Source organism: Mustela putorius, unplaced genomic scaffold, assembly GCF_011764305.1.
Source record: "Mustela putorius furo isolate JIRA1106 unplaced genomic scaffold, ASM1176430v1.1 tig00537293_pilon_pilon_pilon, whole genome shotgun sequence".
Taxonomy (NCBI): Eukaryota; Metazoa; Chordata; class Mammalia; order Carnivora; family Mustelidae; genus Mustela; species Mustela putorius.
In genome coordinates this window covers 1,500,290-1,518,374 of record NW_025422431.1, presented here as the reverse complement: position 1 = coordinate 1,518,374, position 18,085 = coordinate 1,500,290, and the positions used below count along the sequence as shown (strand labels likewise).

The window sequence follows — 18,085 nt, the reverse complement described above, 5'->3', positions numbered from 1 at the left end:
CAAGAAGGCTCCATGCCCAGCTAAGATCATGACCTGAACAAAATCAAGAGTCAGATGCTTAATTGACTGAGCCACCCAGCTACTACCCCCCACCCCCACTTTTGTTTTGACTCCTTCCCTGAGAAATCTTATGATTAATATTTTTTTATATTTTATATTTTATATATTTTGTTTATATTTTTATTTTATATTTTATTTGCTAGAACTTACTCCTAAGGCCAGAGCTCACTGCAAGGGAATCTGAGATATACAATCTTAAATATAATCATAGTAATAAAACTGGGGTTTAGTTCATAAGGAAGAGGGCAGAATGGATCCTGGAGGAAGCAACCAGAAGTTTGTCATAGTTGGCCCTTTGGTCACCCGAACATTCATTATGCTCCCCTCTTCCCATGTATTGAATTAGCCCCTTCCTTCTCTAGGGGTCAAACCCCAAAACTTCATGCAGATCAAGGTCCAAGATTATCGGGCAATGTGCAGTCCTCTCCATGGGCTTCAGGTGCAGCTGTACCAGGTGCAATGTGGTATTTGTGATGAAAACCCCCCTTCGGGAAAGGGAGCATGTCAGGCACTGGTTCATTAAAATCATCTAGTGCTAAAAGGCTAGAGGAGTAAAGTCTCCTTCACAGCTAGCAGTGAAGTAAAATGCTTGTTTCGCCCCCCTGGCAACCCCTGTTCTGTTCTCTGGGAAGAATTCGTCTGCCCATTGTCTGTGTCTCTGGGCTTTTCCTTCCAGAAGGTTCTTCCTGGTCCATCGTCCCCCCGCAGCTATGCTTGATTGAAATGGACATTGGGAGCTTCAGAGAGTTCCCAGTCTCCTTGCAGTTGCTGTAGGTTCTGGGGCCCAGGGATTGTACTAGAACTAGCTGTTAAATGACCAGCCATAGTCAGTACTTGTTCGATGCATTTTTTTTTTTTTTTTTTAAAGCTTAGGCTTTCAAACTATCTGCTTCTGGTTAGTTTCTTATACAAAACCCACAGCTAAAGATCTAGCGTAGCCATCATTGTAACACGGGTGGGTCGAGAAGGTTAAATTCACCCTAAGTGGGGCTTGAACGCACAACCACAACAGATAAAGTTGAATTCAAACCTTCCCTGTGCCTAACCACACGGAAGTGTACTTTGATGTGACGACCTCTAGATAGATACGTACAGAAGTCTCCTCCTCTTGCCACCCATTGAACACACGTCTGCTTGGGACTTCAAATGGAAGATGGGTGATTAGGACACACACCTGACTTCCTTCCACACTTGCTTCCTCTCTCACCTCTTCCCCAGGATCCTCCAGACCTAGGAGCAGCGCTCTCTCCTCTGTTCGCTTCCTGAAGTAAAGCTCTACCATCAGTTCTGCTGGGCTTGCTTCTTGATATCTTAAAGAGGAAGTTAAAGACATCCAGAAACCCCTATTTCTTAACCAACGACTGTCTTTCAAGAGTACTGTCTGGCTGAAAAAAATTCTATTTTGTTATCCGAAGCTAAATAGTACATATCTCCTTTGCATTTTTTTTTTCTTTGCTAATCCTAACTTCACCTCCAGAGCAAGCATATGGTTGTGGTGACCAGGAAGAAAGTCACATGCTCAGCCGCACAAAAGAGGAATGCATTTATCCCATTCTTCAAAATCGGATCCTGCTTACGTCATTCAAGACTTCCTATTTGACTTAGGGTAAGTCCAAAATGTGTAAGAATGTTCTTTGGGGTCTGAGCCCCGTGTATCTCCTAGCCCCATCTGATCAAACTCCCAGCCTCACACTGTGCACAACAGTCACACCAGACTTTTCTCAGTTCCTTTAGCATGTTTTGTTCCGGACCTTCCTGAAAGCTTTTGTGCAGTCTGGAAAGCTCTTTGTCTCTCTTTAATTGACCAAATCTGGTTCATTTCTCAGGTTTCCATCTTAAAGTCACTGTCTTCAGGGCTTCCCTCAGAACACCTCATGCTCTTGTGACTATTGAATTAATTATTTTAATTATGTTATTAAGTATGTTATTATAACATTAAGTATGTTATAATATTAAGTATATTATAATATTAAGTAAAATATTAAGTATGTTATAATATTAAGTACGTTAAGTATGTTATAATATTAAGTAAAATATTAAAGTATGTTAATATTATTAAGTATTAAGTATGTTATAATATTAAGTAAAATATTAAAATATATTTAATATATTAAGTACTCTGTTTCCCATTGAGACATCAGCCGGTGGAAGACAAAAAGGATGCCTGTTCTGTCCACCTGGCCCAGCATCAGATCTTTATAATCTCTAATCCGGATTAGAAAGATGCGTTTCTAGAATGCAAATCTTCGTAAAACCCTTCCTCTTCACAATCAGGTGAAAGTCAAGCTCCTTCATGTAGCTTCGAAGGCTCTGCGTGCTCTGGCCTCACCCCCCGCCCCCGACCTGCTTCCCTCCTCCCTTCCATATTCATCTAGACCAAGATGTCTTTCAGTGCACTAGAGCAGGGAAACCTTCGCCTATGAGATTTCAGATAGTCCAAGCAAATTTCTAGTTATCCTGCAGCTCTTGGTTGAGAGCTGCATTAATTGGTTAATTGACTTTTCCGCTCATCCTGTTCTATGTGCCAGGAACTGTACTAAGTCCCGAGGAAACAGGTGAACAAGACAGGCGGGGCAGTGTTCCCTTCGCTGACCACCCTCATTCTGAGGATGGGTAACGTACAGGCTTCCCTGCCTCTCTGAAAAATCTGTAGCATTGTCCGATCACACCATGTTAATGACTGTCTCCCATCTCCCTTGCTGGCTAGTGAATGGTTTGTTGATTGCATTTAGGAACCGTCAAAGTCCTTTGCTCACAACAAACAAAAGAAACAGAAGTAGAATGGACAAACTGGATCACAGACAAGGCGGGCAGGGAGGGGCAGAGTCCGAGACAAAAGCAATAAGGGAGGTCTCTGCTTCTCCCCCTTCCCTAGGAAGTTATAGAAAGTGTGGTCTGAGAAGTGTGTGTGGAACCAGGCACGGATTCTGTTTATTCCGTTACTGGAACAGGTAAACCCAAAGAGGCAAATGGCTGGTGGTTGCCAGGGGCTGGGGAGAAGGAAGAAGGGGGAGTGACAACTTATGGGTGTGAGGTTTTCTATGGAGGGCGTGATGAAAATGTTTGAAAACTAAGTAGAGGTGGTGGTTGCACAGTATCGTGAATATTCTGAATGCTGCTGAACTGTATGCTTTTAAAATGATCACTTTCTTTTTTTTTAATTTTTTAAACTTTATTTATTTGACAGACAGAGATCACAAGTAGGCAGAAAGGCAGGCAGAGAGAGGGAGGGGGAAGCAGGCTCCCTGCTGAGCAGAGAGCCTGATGCAGGGCTGGCTCCCAGGACCCTGAGACCTGAGCCAATGACAGAGGCTTAACCTACTGAGCCACCCAGGCATCCCAAAATGATCACTTTCATTATGTGAATTTCACCTCAGGAAGGGAGAACAGGCAGGCCTGGAGTTGGACTGAGGGGTGGGTGTGGGGGCCACTTCTTTTCCTCTCCGTGTCCCTGGTAAGGGCATGGTGACTCCTAGGACTCTGGGGCTGGCTGGGTCAGCTCTGAAAGGAGGAGGCACTTCCCAGAGCCGCCTGGTTCTCCTCTAGGTACAGATGAGCTTGGCCCAACTGGACGCTGACCTCTGTATGCACTGGGCACAGTGCAGGAGCCTTACAGGCGTCTCAGGTACAGGGACCAGACAGACAGTGGGCTTCCCTGGATGGGGCAGAAGAGGAATCCTTTGGGATACATCCACACCAAGATTCAGGTTTCAAAAGCAACAGTGAGTAAGCATGAATGTGTTTGTGGGCTTGTCTAGCTGATGGGCAACGTGGTCAAAGAGAAACCGCCCACAGTATGGAACCAGAAGGATTGCTTTTTGGCCCCTGTTCTGCCAGCTAATGGCTGTGTAATCTCAAGCAAGGCACTTTTTATTTCTGAATAAAAATAAAAGCCACAGTCATTGGTGGTGGGAATGCAAAACGGCACGGCCACTTTGGAAGACAGTTTGACCGTCTCTCCCAAAACTAAACATAACCTTTATGAACTCACAATGGTGCTCTTAGGTATTTTTACCCAAATGAGTTGAAAATCCTAAACACAGATGTTTGTAGCTGCTTTGTTAATAATTGCCAACCAAGATATCCTTCGGTTGATGGATGGAAAAATAAACCGTGGTCCATCCAGACAATGGAATATCATTCAGCGCTAAGGAAATGAGCTACCAAGCCATGGAGAGACGTGGAGGAAACTTAAATGCCTCTTACTATGTGAAGAAAGCTAAACTGAAAATCACACAGCTATGATACTGTGTGATTCCTACTACATGACTTTCTGGAAAAGGCAAAACTATGGAGTCAATAGAAAGACCAACAGTTGCCCAGGGTTAGAGGGGAGGGAGGACTGGCTAGGTGGAGCTCAGAGGCTTTCTAGGCAATGCAGTTACTCTGTGTGATGCCGTCACGACGGAGAGATTGCATCATACCTTCACGCAAACCCACAGAACGTACCCCACCAAGAGTGCACCCTGATGTGAACTATGGGCTTTGGCTGACAATGACGTGTCATTCGTGGGCTGATGTGACTGATGCAGGTTCACGTCAGCTGTGCTGCTTTGGTCAAGGAGGTTGTGCATGTGTGGGGTCGTGAGCTAGATGGGAAATCTCTGCATATTCTTCTCAGTTTCGCTGTGAGCCTAAAACTGCTCTTTAAAAAAAAAGTTTATTTATAAAAAAGGACCTGGGGGTGGGGAAGCTCTCATTGTTGAGTGTTTGCTCTGCCCATCCACTCTGCGTTTCTTCCTTCTAAGCATCCCAGGCTCAGGCGGACAAATGGGTGACTTGTCCAAGGCCACCCAGCTGATCTTTGCAGAGCAGTGTCACTACAGACTCTGCTCTTGGCCACCTGTCTGCCTCAGTGGACTATGAAAATGATGATGATGGTGATGTCATCCGCTGGCTGAGATGGTCCTGAGCGCTGACTGGAAAGGTCCTTTGGAGAGGTTTCTATGGAAGTTATTATCGTCTTAAGTGGAAGAGTGAGAAGCAGCTGTGTAAAGGATACATGTGAGCTCTTGGAGAGAAGAGCTCAGGCTAAACTCAAAGCAGGCCCTTTTCTCAGGCCAGTGAGGACAGAGCAAAGTGTGCCTGTTGTGAAAGTGTGGGGGCTCTCGCCTCTGCCCCTCACGCTCTGGGGGCCTGGTGGCGGGCCAGGGCCATCCCCGCCAGGTCCCTGCCCTCCTGGCGTAGAGCCTGGCTCTCGTGGCCTCTGCGGCCGGCTCTGAGGTGGAGCTCAATGACACCCAGGTGGCTTCCCTGATTTTTCAGGCAGAGGATGGAGTGCAGAGCTGACCTGCAGGGGCGCAGCGTGGTGTTAGCGGCCGTTGAAGGCTCTCAGCCCACACCGGGTCTCTCATTAGCTGAATGGCCTTGGACAAGTTACATAACCTTTGCATCTGCAAAAGGAGGATTCAGATACCTCCTGCCCAGGGTTGTTGGAAGGCTTGTGTGAGATAGCGCATCGAAGGTCGCCCAGCCGTAGTTCGCCCGCGTCTTGAGTAATGCTCTCATTCCACGGCCCTCCTCCCTGCACGAGGGACGGGGGGCCCAGAGAGGAGCAAGTCAGTCGAGGCCACGCAGCTAGTCTGAGGCAGGCCCCAACTTCCTCTGCACGCATTTCCACCCCTGCCTCAGTCAAGCCTCTTCTGAGAATCCCTGACCCATGGGTGAACTGATAGCCTGCCCTGCACACCTGAACGACATTGGGCAATGGAATTAGAAAACCACAGCCTGGCACTGTTTCCCAGGTCTGGTTTTGCTGAGCTCCTCTGTACTGAGGCTCTACACTACTTCGTGTGAGATGGGCCTCCCCGGGGCGGATGGCTGGGCTCCGGGGCATCAACATGCCTCTCCTCTCCTTGAGCGATTTTAATACTCCAAAGCCAGAGCCCTCCCACCCAGCCTCTCCGGAGGGGAACCCAGACTCCTCAGCATTTCCCCGACCTGGTGACACTTCTCAAAAGTGCTGCCTGGCATACAGATCTTCGGTTCGGTTAAAGTGACTTAAAAATAATTCTATTTGGAAATGTTGGCAACAGGCCCCAGAGATAGTGACAGACACCTCTGGCTCCCGTAAAGCCGTCCCTGACACCGCAGAGCCAGCCCGTCTGCTGACCAACAGTCTTTGCCCCGGGCAAACCTCCCCACTGGGGTCTCCACTACTTCAGAACCCCGGCTCCCTCCTCCCCCCGCCCCCCACTCCCACCCGCAGGGCCCATGGCTGCCGTCATCCCCACCCCCAGAGCCAGCACTCCTTTCCCTTCCCAGGACCTCCCCGTGGGCCCCAGGAGCAGGTGTGAGGGAGTGGCTGGTGGAGAGCAGGATCTGGTACTGTGACCCCAAAGGGGCCCTTTGCCTGCTAGGCGCAGCTGGGACATCATGGGGAGTCCACATGGCGAGGGAATGACCACCAGCGCTGAGCAGCAGGCCTCCCTAGGCTCCCTCTCTTCCAAACACTTACCAGACAGTCATCCAGGAGGCAGTTACTACATCGCCCCACTGTAGAGATGGGGAGACTGAGACCCAGAAAGGTTTAGTAACTTGTTCAAGTCACACAGCTTGAAACTGGCAGAGCAGAGTTTTGAGCCCGTCATCTGGGCCCGCGTGCCCCTGGGCACCGCCTCATGTGATCTCACGCACCCCTTCCCCTCCTCCCTCTGCCACGGGCGGGTGCCTTCTGTCATGTCCACAGTGACATCCTCAGGACACAGCTGTGTTCCCTCTGCAAATCGGGACAAGCACACGGGGTAGAAGGCCGTAGTCGAGGCCCCTCTGCCCACAGACCCAGCCTCATTCCCACCTGGGAAGCCTGCAGGGGTGCCGTGATCTGAATGTTGGTGCCCTGTCAACTCATATGCTGAGATCTAAGCCCCAAGGTGTGGTATTATGAAGTGAAGCTGTTGAGAGTGACCAGGTCATGAATGGGATTTGTGCCTTTATAAAAGGGGCCCCAGAGATTCCTGTCACCCCCCTCCCACCACGTGAAGACACAATAAGAGGCCAGCAGTCTGCAACCCCAAGAGGGACCGTCACCCAAGCATGCCAGCACCCAGATCTTAGACTTCCAGCCTCTAAAAATCTGAGAAAGAAATTCTGTTGTTCATAAGCCACCTACCTGGGATAACTCTGTTAGAATAGCCCCAAAGGACTATGAGAAATGTCACCTTACTGCCGGGATGACCTGGGACAGGTCTGCGGCCAGTTGCCTCGAGGGGACCTAGAGGCAGCAGGTATGGGGTCAGGCCTGGAGGCACCCTCAGCCCTTTAGAGAGGCTGCCTGAGATCTTGACCAGCAACTGCACCTGCCTGGGGCTGAGGGTGTGAATGGGGCACCCAGAAGTGGGATGTGGGGCGAGGGAAGGTATTGCCTCCAGCACTGCCCCCCGACCCGGGCCCCTTCTTAACTCCTTCATGTCTGCATCAGCTGCTCCAGGAGCAGACCCTGCCCAGCTGCCTGTCACCTTCTCCCGTGCCCTTTCCAACCAGGGCAAACCCCCTCTTCCATCAACATGCACAGCCTTGGTTCCCTTCCATCCAAGGAGGACATGCCCACAGCACCCCCGAGCACAGGACCCAGCAGCTAGAGACTCAGCCGCTGCAAGCTTCCTTGCCTTCTACCCATCGCCTCTCCACGGGCCTGGCCTCAGCCATGCGGCTGAGACAAGCACCTTTCCGCCCGTTGTCATGGGCGACACTCCTCTCCCTCCTCTCTGCCCGGGGAAACTCCTTCTCTTTCTTCAGAACTCAGCAAAGGTGTCACTTCAGACAGAGAGGGGGCCCCCTCCCCTGCTGCCATCATGCTCTGCTCCTGCTTCTCAGAATACTTACCGAAAGGTTTTGATGCTGTTGATTTGTCTGATGTCTCGAAAACCTACCTCCGCAAGCATGAGTGCACATCCCTTCCTTTTCTTCTCTGGATTATTTAAAATTTCTAAAAATTCCACGAGTAATTCATGAATATGTGCATACTGTAAAAAAGAAAGAAAGAAAGAAAGAAAGAAAACAATACCCAAAAGGCAGAAGCCTCAAGTCCTTCCTCAGAAAATCTCACAGTTAATAGTTTGAGTTTCTCTCTGCATACATTGATTTGTTATCTTCTCACCTAAATGAGATTAACCTCTTACGCATTGTTCTGTGGCTTTCTTTGTCACTTGATAATTGATTGTATGTGTGTTCGGTGGGGATAATGCCTCTTCCCCAAAAGAGGTACATGTTCAGATCCTCCAGATCTGCGAGTATACGACCTTCTATGATAAAAGGGACTTTGCTGATGTGGTTAAGTTAAGGACCTTGAGACTAGAAGGTTATCCTGGACCAGCTGGGCTGTCCCCATGTGATTATAAGGGTCTTTATAAGAGGGAGGCAGGAGGATCAGAGAAAGATAGATTAGAAGACGCTCCACTGTTGGCGTTAAAGTGGAGGAAAAGCACCAAGACACGGAAGCCAGGTGTCTTCTAGAAGGCAAGGAAAGGCAAGGAAATAGATTCTTCTAGAAGGTTGCAGAAGGCAAGGAAATAGATTCTTCTTTGGAGCCTCCAGAAGGAATGCAGTTCTGCAGAACCCTTGATTTTGGCCCAGTGGGATTTTGGCCCCACAGAACTATACAGTAATACACGTGCGCTGTCATGAGCTGATAAGTTTGTAATTTCTTACAGCAGCAGGAGGAAATTAATGTGGTATGCATACAGCTGAGATAAACAATAATATTTACAGGAGTAATTAGTACTTATTGAGTGTGGACTATCTGCCAGATGCCAATGTAGTGCTTGAGGTACTGTATTAGTCAGCGAGGGCTGCTGGGGGGCTTCACCGACAGAAATGGATTTTCTCACAGTTCCGGAGGTTGAGCGTCCGAGATCAAGGTGCCCACAGTGTAACTTTCTCCTGAAGCCTCTCTCCTTAGCCGGAAGATGGCCATCTTCTTGTTACCAGCTCACACTGTCTTCTCTCGGTGTGCCTGTCTTTCTGTGTCTCCGTCTTTTTCTAAGGTTACTAGTCAGATTGGTTTAGGGTCCTACCCTAATGGCTTCATTTTAACTTGCTTCACCCCTGTAAAGGCTCTGCCTCCAAATAAATTCAAATTCTGAGGGACTGGGGGTTAGGTTCCAACGTGCGAATTTGTGAGGGACACAATTCCACCCATAATGGACGGATGATCTCATTCACTTCCACAGTAACCTAGTGAATTAGAATCATTTTAATCCTAATTTTACAGATAAGGGAACAGTCACAGAATGGTTAAGTTACTTGCCCAAACTGACCCAGCAAGTCAGGTGCAAGGCCAGGCATGGGAATTGCCTGTTCACATACTTTGCCCATTTTTCTATGAGGTGATTGTTCTTTTTGGTTTGTAGGTGCATGGATTTTCAGTAAACACTGATTGATTGAAGGAATGAATCCAGAACTCCTAGAAGAACATAGACCAGGCTGGGCCAAGTCTAGGTGCCCCCATCCCTAACCTCTCCAGGTTGGCAATACACGCCTCCAGGGAAAAAACAAAAACAAAAACAAAAACCAGGCAGGAGGTGAGTGTCCATAGAGGATGGTGGGTGTGGGGAGGTATACTGCCTTCTATTCATCAACTGAATGCAATCCTGGGAGACTTTCTGGAGGAGGAGGATGGTCTGGTATCTTAACCCTCAGGGAACTGTGGCAGACAGTTTTGTAGCTTGGGTTATCCCCTGGATGTTCCTGGCCTACTAGTGCCAGATCTTTCCACCTGAAATTCCACTTTCTGGACTCCAGGTGCGCAAGTGTCCAAGCTCTTCCTCAGTGTGAACGATCCAAGCCAGCTGCAAAGAAATGGCTGATGACTCAGCCAGCTATCTCCTGGACATAGGTAGCCGGCCAATGTTCATGGCCAAGGCAGGGCTTGTCTTGACCTGGTCTGATAACTCATTTTGGTCACTGTGGCAAAGGGGACAGCTGTTATGGGCTTAGGCAGACCTGTGGCTTCCTGCCCAAATCAATGGGAATACCCCAGTTACCTCTAGGAAGGGCAAATAATGGTGGCCTTTACACACTCTGCCCGCAGAGCATGGAGCTCCAGAAGGACCTTCCCATGTCAGACTTGGCTATGGATTGGGGGCTACCATACTCATCCCCATCCCTGCTTCCTGACCCCTTCCCTCCATTCTGTCCTAGTCTGTCACAGCAGGCAATCGAGACACTTAGCAGAAGCTTTGTCTTGATCCAATATGGTACTCATAGCAGGGAGTCTGAGGTACAAATAGAAGCTGAAATAATTCCCATTTTGTCATAGGCTCTTGGTATGAAGAAGTGTCAATATCATGTAGTTCATTCTTCCCACTTAGCATTCTAGGGCTTGAGTTTCCTATAGAGCATTTTCAGGGCGGAATGGTTACTTAGTCTTTGTGTGAACTCCTTCACTGATGGGGACCTTATCACCTTACAAAGCAGCCAGTTACCTCCCCAGACACTTCTCACGGCCTGAGAGTTCATCTTTATGCCGTCCTTCCTTACACTGTGTTCCATCTCTTTCCTGATCCTTCTGTCCACAGTCCCCACAGAAAATGGACATTCCCTGTCCCCCATGGCTTTTCAGAGATTTGAAGGCAGCTACTGGGTCACTTCCTCTAAGAAAGAACATTATGGGGTTTAGCAGGAGGAGCATCCAATCCTTTCAAGCCTGGGGGAAGGCTTGCCCTGAGTTTCATATCTGCTACAGAGAAACTGCATTACTGTCCTTCGTTTGGACCTGGGCATGGGCCCAGGGCAACAGTAGGGTGGTTCTCTAAGCCCTTTGGACTACAGACACATAGCAGACACATAGCCTTGCTAGCTGGGAGATCCCCAGCCTATTGTCTGAGTTCCAGTGGAATCTTTCTGGGTCCCTAGAGCCTGGAGACAAGGACATGATGTCCTAGAAGAAGCACTCTTCTTGCAGTTCCTGACCACCAGGTTCCCAGTCCTAGTTCTTCCACTTCCTGGTTGGGATCCTTTAAGCAAGTTGTTTAAACTCTGAGCTTTTGTTTTGCCTTCTATAAAATAGGAAAATATCTCATCGTGTTGCTCTGAGGATCAAGTGACATCACATATAGGAAAATGCTGTGTCAACCAAAAGACAGTCTACTAATGATTAGCCAATTCAAGTGGTAAGTAAAGGGGTTCCAGAACCTGGAGGTTCTTTGGTCTGGGCCTTCCTTGTGGAAGACTTTCAGGAGCAGAGTTGGTTTTAAGAGAACTTCTGACTCCTTCTCAAGCCCTGTGGCTGGTCCTTGGCACCTCGAGGGGGCTCTCTACTGAGAGCTCCTGGCCCCCACCCTGCATGAACCCTGCAGAGCCTCTGTGCTCACATCTCCACGGGGAGGTGGGAGGGAGACTCTGGCCCAACTGTCTTAGCCCAGGCTTTAGAGACCTGGGGAGAGTGGGTAAGCCTCACAAAGTCAAGGTTAGGGGCCGGGACAGGGCAGGAAGTGCAAGGCAGGTTTCCTTGGCTTGCAGTCGGCTCTCCGCTCTTCTCAGGAAGCCCCAGGGCTGCCTGCCCAGGGCTGCACCTGCCCAGCCTCTGCCATCACTCCCTGCCTGGCCTTTAATTTAGACAGAGGTTAATTCTAATTTCCCAACCTGAATGGGTTTTATTGAGAGATGCAGTAGAGGGACTAAGGGCCAGGGAACCCAGCCTAATGACAGTGGAGGATCTCATTTACTCCAACCCCCTCATTGGACAGATGAGGCCCCAGGAGGGGAAGGCTGACCCAGGCAGGTAAGTGGCCAGGTTGGGTTTTCTGCATGTTGTGTTGGGGTTTCCTGTGTCCCAGGCCAGGGCTCTCTCCCGGCACCTTCTGTGTCTCCGTGCCGACTCTGTGCCTCCAGCCTGTGGCCTGTGAGTGACTCCATCTGGGCTCCCCAGCCAACCGGAGTCTGACTGGGCAGAGATGGCCCCTGCCCTCACCCTCCTGGTGTCGTGGGAGCATAAAGGCCAGGAGCCTCCACAAATAGCAGCATGTTGCCACCTGCCTAATCCCAATCCGGTTTAGCCTGAGTTAGCAGAAGCACCCGTGAGATGTACTTCCCAGGCGGGGCCGGGCTGGGCAGCCCCGTCCTTCCTCATGCCGCCCTGTGCCCTGAGGGCGTCTGGGCTGCCAACAAGGCAGTAGGGGGGTGGGGACCCTGGAGGAAGGGGAGCCAGATCTGGGTTATCTGAGCGGGGCCAGCTGAGGAGGGGCTGGGACACAGTCAGCCTGTTTCAGGGGCCCATTCCTACCCCTATAGGGCAGCACCTGTCTCAGGGGCAGGAAGTTGGGCCAACAGGGCCATTTGTCCGGCTGGGGCCACATTCCGGGCGGGCTGGGCTGTGCCAGGGAGGGCGCCTCTCTCTGCCCGCCCATCCTCTCTGCTTGGGCTCCCCACCTATAAAGCAGGAACAAGTCCCATCCCTTACCCGCCTGGGGGGACATTGAGCAGGAGTGAGATAATGTCTGCAGGCTCGGCCCTCCACTGAGGGAGGCAGCCTCAACACACACGTCTATTTTCACTGCCTAGAGCTCTGGCTTCCTCCTGGGGGCCCCTGCTGCTCCCTGGTCCCCAAGGAGACGGGAGCCTGGCCAGTGGGAAGGCCCCATGGACCCAGCCCCAGGCATAACGAAGGGAGCCCCTGAGCTCCAGCACCCAGCTCTCGGGCGGTGGGCCGGGATTAACGCCTCGCAGTCCATTGTTCAGGGTTCAAGGAGCCCCCGCCCGCTCCTGGCATTCCGGCTCAACCAGGAGTCTGGGTGACTGGGCGTGGCTGGGGCCTAACGAGCAGGGTGTGCCCTGAGGAGTTGTTAGGAGCTGGGTGACAGCCCTAGGCAGGTCCCCACCCACGGCCAGTGGGCGGGCCGGCTTGCACAACAGTCACCTGTGTCAGGGGCCCCTCATGACATCTTGGCCAAGTGTTTATTTTTTATTTTTTTAAAAAGATTTTATTTATTTATTTGACAGAGATCACAGGTAGGCAGAGAGGCAGGCAGAGAGAAAGGAGGAAGCAGGCTCCTCGCCGAGGAGAGAACTCCATGTGGGGCTCGATCCCAGGACCCCGAGATCATGACCTGAGCCGAAGGCAGAGGCTTTAACCCACTGAGCCATCCAGGCAACCCCAAGTGTTTATTTTTGTAAAACAAATATTCATCTTTGGGGGCAGGGGTGGGGAATATTTCTAAATACTTAAAAGACATCACGCTCACACTTTTTCACCCCCAAATCTGTTGTATTAGGAAAGGTGATGCAAGTCTGTAGGGTTTCCAGCCCATGATAGAGGGGTTAGAAAAGGCCCCAATCATAACGGGCTTCTTGTCTTCCCCCCAGTTAACCCTTTTCCCAGGATTTTCAAAAGCAAAGGGCTTCTGCAGTCCCTGGGGAGTCGTGGGCAGGCAGACCTCATGCCTTGGCCATTCCCCATAGCCCTGGTTCTCTGTGTGCGAACATGACAGCGACTCAGCCCCTCGTCCCCCTCCCCGGCCCGTCCACTCAGGGATTGAGCCCCCATGGCAGGAGCCCTCGAGGGCTGCCCAGGGCTGCCTGGTTTCCCCGCACAGGGTTGTCACCTAAGCTCTCTGGCAGCCCACAGACTTCTTCTTCTTTTTAATATTTTATTTATTTATTTGACAGAGAGAGACACAGCAGGAGAGGGAGAAACAGGCTTCTGCCGAGCAGGGAGCCCATGGTCTTCTGCACCAAATCAGTCCTCCAAGGAACGGCCAGGTGGACTCAAGAAGCTGATCATTTGCCATCGAGCGTCTTCATGGGACACTTGGCTGTTTCCAAGCCGCTGATACCCTGGACCTTTCAGCATAGGCCAGTTTGGTAGTCATGTGGGAGAAGGTCCTCAGAGAACTGCGGCTGAGCTACCTCTATGTGTACCTGCGGTCTTGCCCTCCAGGTCTTGCTGTGCACTGGGAGGCCTCCAGTTTAGAAATGGGCTTGGGGAATCAGAGTTCTCGATGGGAGGGCTGCGGGGAAGACACGGGCTGGCCAGCCTGAGGAGCTGCGGTGGTCAGCACGAGCTCCGGAATCTCAGGGGGATGCTGTAGGGTCCAGCAGCCCAGGGTGAGACTCCGGAACCCCCAGGCTTCTGTGTGGCACTGGGCGGGGCCCAGAAGAGAGGTTGTTCCTCTGGACTCTCTTCCCCATATCATAAGCACCCAGGCCCCAGTGAGCGCATCTGCTAAATTTTCCTTCAAAAAATTTAGCATCTGCTAAATTTTCCTTCAAACAGTTTTGCACCTCGCTGTGGTGGGCTCTGCAGTGCGGAGACCCAACCTTCCTTTGGGGAGCTGTTGTCAGAACGACTTGCATCTAGCTCCAGCCCAGATCTCTCTTTGGAGCCCTAGACCCTGCTGAGCTGCTCCCCCGACACAGGGCAGTGGCTAGACACCCTCGCTCCAGGTGAAAATGCCTCTTCCCTGTCCCCCACCACCCTCTCCCTCGGTCCCTAGACTCCAGACATAATGCACCCCCACCCTGCCCAGACTCTAGACCATTCTAAGCTCCCCCTTCCAATCGTCTCTGCAACACATTATAGTTGCTGTTCTTACTTCTCTTTTTCTCATTATTTCAGAAAGATGAAAATCCCACCTTCCCTTTTATGGGGAGCAGTCTTCAGCCAAGCTCTGGAAATCTGTCTCCGTGGAGGGAGTTTCCATCTCCAGCGAGGGAAGGGGGTTGTCAGAAGGACCTGGAGGTTAATTGCTAGGACAGGCGACAGCCGTCAAACTGGAGGGGTCAGAATAGAAAATCTAGAAGTATCTTCAGTCCTACTTGTAAGACTGCCTTCAGTGCGGTGAGGGAGGCAGAGGCTATGCCTAATTTAGTAGGAGAACTTGGGCAAGTCCACTCCCTGCTCTGAGCCTCAATTTTCCCATCTCCAAAATGGGAATGATGAATCTCCCTTCCCAGGGTATTGAGGACCAAATGACCCAACCATTGCGAAAGCTTTAACACAGACCTGGCATGTGGGAGATGTTTCATACATGCCAGCTCTCTTTCCCTCTCCCACAGGACAGCTGTCCCCTCCAGGTGCCCCCAAGGCAGTACCCACCCCAGGACAGTCAGGACTGAGGAGGAGGTGGGGGCACCATCCGCAAAGCTGGTGGGGACTATAGAAATGGGGGTTAAGCAAATTGCCCAGCGCAGTGGCCCTCATGCTCGCCTCCTAATTAGCTCGAGTTAATGAACAGCATGATTTGTGACTCGCTGCTTCTCAAGGGTGCCCTTGCTGTTCCTCCCATCTGGGCCCCGCAGCGGCTCCCACCCCCATTCCACCAACTGCACAGTCCTCAGCTGCACGGTGGGCCTGGACATTGGCCATGCATGGGGGATCGGCTCTCTCAGTCCCCTGGGCCCTCAGCTCTGCCCCAGGCTGGTTCCCAAACAGGCAGGGCCAGGGGGGGAGTCCCAGCCAGTGCTGAGGAACTCAGTGTAGAAAGCTCTGAGCTAGTTTCTGCACTGCACACTTTTTTTTTTTTTTTAAACAGATGATAGATTTGGCATAGACCATGCAGGGTATTGTCTGTGGCGTCCAGGCTAGCAGGCTGAGGCTTCCCCAGGGCAGGGGCTCATCATGTCCCCTCATCTTCTTCCTTCTGTGGGCCCCTCCACAGCAGACACACAGCGGAGACAGGGCCTTCTCTTGGTCTGAGCAAACCTCTAGGATACTGGCTAGGCTTGCAGGGCCCTGTTCTCAGAAAATGGGTTCATGGGAGAGGCTTCCTGAACCTTCTAGCTCCATCTCTCTCTCTCTTTGTCCTCGAGGTGGGCAGAGACTAAAATGAGAAGGGTCCACGGTGTTGCTCAGCCCCAGAGCCAGGTCGCCCTACAGAGAGCCTTCATGGCCCCAGTGGCGCGCCCTCCCTTCTCCACTCCACCGGGGCCACCTCCCACACCTGCCACCATGACCCCGGGCTGGGGCAGGAGGAGAAGATTCACGCTGAGTGCACAGCTATAGCCGCGATGGAAGTAGAGAACAAGGCCACAGTCTCCGGAAAACTCAAGACCCCCACCTCAACTGCATTCTCCTGGGGCAGGGGGTAGGATCGGCTGGACTCAGCATCCTTGTCGGGAATGATGGCAAGTGTGTCCCATGGCAAGCACAGATCCCAGTGCTTCAGGGCTCAGGGCACCCACAGGCCAGCCCCATCCCTGAGCGGCCCACAGGGCCCAGAAGGGGGAATGTGGGAGGAGTCCAGTCCCCTTCACCAACACTCCTTGACTGTGGGAGGTGGTGTCTGGGCCAGGGTGTGGGGTGGGAGTGGGGGAGAGCAAGGGTGGAAAAGAACCAATACAGAGACACAAGAAACCAGGCTCATTAGGGTGAAATTCACCAGGAAGTCCTTCTGGAACTTTCTCCCCTAATAGTACAAGCTGTACCAGCATCTGAAAACTTCCCTTCAAAACCCACCGTGGTGCAGCCTGGAAAGCCAACACACCGCAGAGCAACACAACTGCCAACACTCAGCCAGCCAGGGGGTAGGGGCCCCAAGAGTGGGATCATGGCAGTACTCGCATGTTTTATTTTATTTCCTGTCATACTGTATCGGGGCCAAATATAACCTATAATTTACCTTGTCTCTTCTGTTTCAAGAGACGACATAAATATTACATTAAGAAATTAGGCTGTTTGTGTTCGAATCTTCATGAATAAGGTTTGTTAGGTTGTTCGTGGTAGCATATATTGTTTGATTGTAAAATACACATTATGTAAAATTTACTTTATTAGCCACTTTAGATGTACAGTTCAGCAGTGTTAAGTATATCCACATGGCTATACGATTGAACTCCGTATTTCTTCATTTTACAAAACTGAAACTCCATACCCATTCAACACAACTCCCCATTTCCCCCTCTACCAAGCCCATGGCTAGTTTTTTTTGTTTTTGTTTTTGTTTTTTAATTGAGGAATACTCTACATACAGTGAGATGCATAGATCTTAAGGATAAAATCTGACAAATTTTGACAGATGCATACACCTGTGTAAGTGTAGCTCCAATCAAGATACAACACCTTCCCATCCCCAACAAAGCTGCTGTATTTCCCTTTTTAAAATTTTCATCTTAACTAGAATCATAGTCACCATGTGATGATGATTTCCAGAATATTAGGTCCCCAGAACTTTTCTGTCTGTCTCCCCTTCCCAAGGCAACCAATGTCCTGATTTCTATTATCATGGATTGGTTTTGCCTGTTCATCCCATTGGTACTCCCTTCCGGCTTCTCTTTCTTTCAACATGATCCTAAAATTTAGCCATGTAGCACCTATTAATAGTATATTGATTTCCATTGCTGAGTAGTATTCCATTATATGAAGATAACAGAGGTTTTTTTTTTTTTTTTAATTTTATTTAGTTACTTGACAGAGAGAGAGATCACAAGCTGGCAGTGTAGCAGGCAGAGAGAAAGGGAGAAGCAGGCTCCCTGCTGAGCAAAGAGCTCATGGGGCTCATGGGGCTCAATCCCAAGACCCCGGGATCATGACCTGAGTCGAAGGCAGTCGCTGAACCAACTGGCTCCCCGACAACATAGTTTTTTATGTACCCGCCTACAGATGGACATTTGGGTTGTTTCTAGTTTTCTTGCTATTATCAATAAAACTGCTGTGATGATTGGATTTTTGGATTATTATTCTTGTGGATATGTGTTTTCATGATTCTTAGATAAGTACTTAGGAATGGAGTTGGTATATCATAAGGAAGGGTATATTTCGCTTTATAAGAAACTGCTAAACAGTTTTCCAATATGGTTGTACCATTTTAAGCTTCCGCCAACAAAGTATGAGTTCCAGTTGCTCCACATCCTCACCAGCATTTGGTATTGTTGCTCTTTTTAAGTTTAACCTTCCAGTGGGTGTGAAATGTTATTGCACAATTCCTAAAACAAAGATGTTGAGCAATTTTCATTTGGTTACTGGCCACTTGTAATCTTTCATGACATGTCTGGTCAAGTCTTTTGCTTGTTTGCATTTATTATTTATTTATTGTATTTTTGTTATTGATTTGCTGGTATTCTTTATATATTCTAGATACCAGAACTTTGT

The 18,085-nt window shown here is 50.1% G+C and overlaps 1 long non-coding RNA gene across 1 annotated transcript; it reads left to right on the top strand.

Annotated features, from left to right (window-relative positions):
• Nucleotides 1-228: 228 nt before the first annotated feature.
• Nucleotides 229-17,659, top strand: LOC106004188. The gene is made up of 4 exons (XR_001177098.2): nucleotides 229-1,666; nucleotides 9,411-9,581; nucleotides 11,069-11,171; nucleotides 13,666-17,659. It is a non-coding gene; the product is annotated as an uncharacterized LOC106004188 (long non-coding RNA).
• The last annotated feature ends 426 nt before the right edge of the window (nucleotides 17,660-18,085 follow it).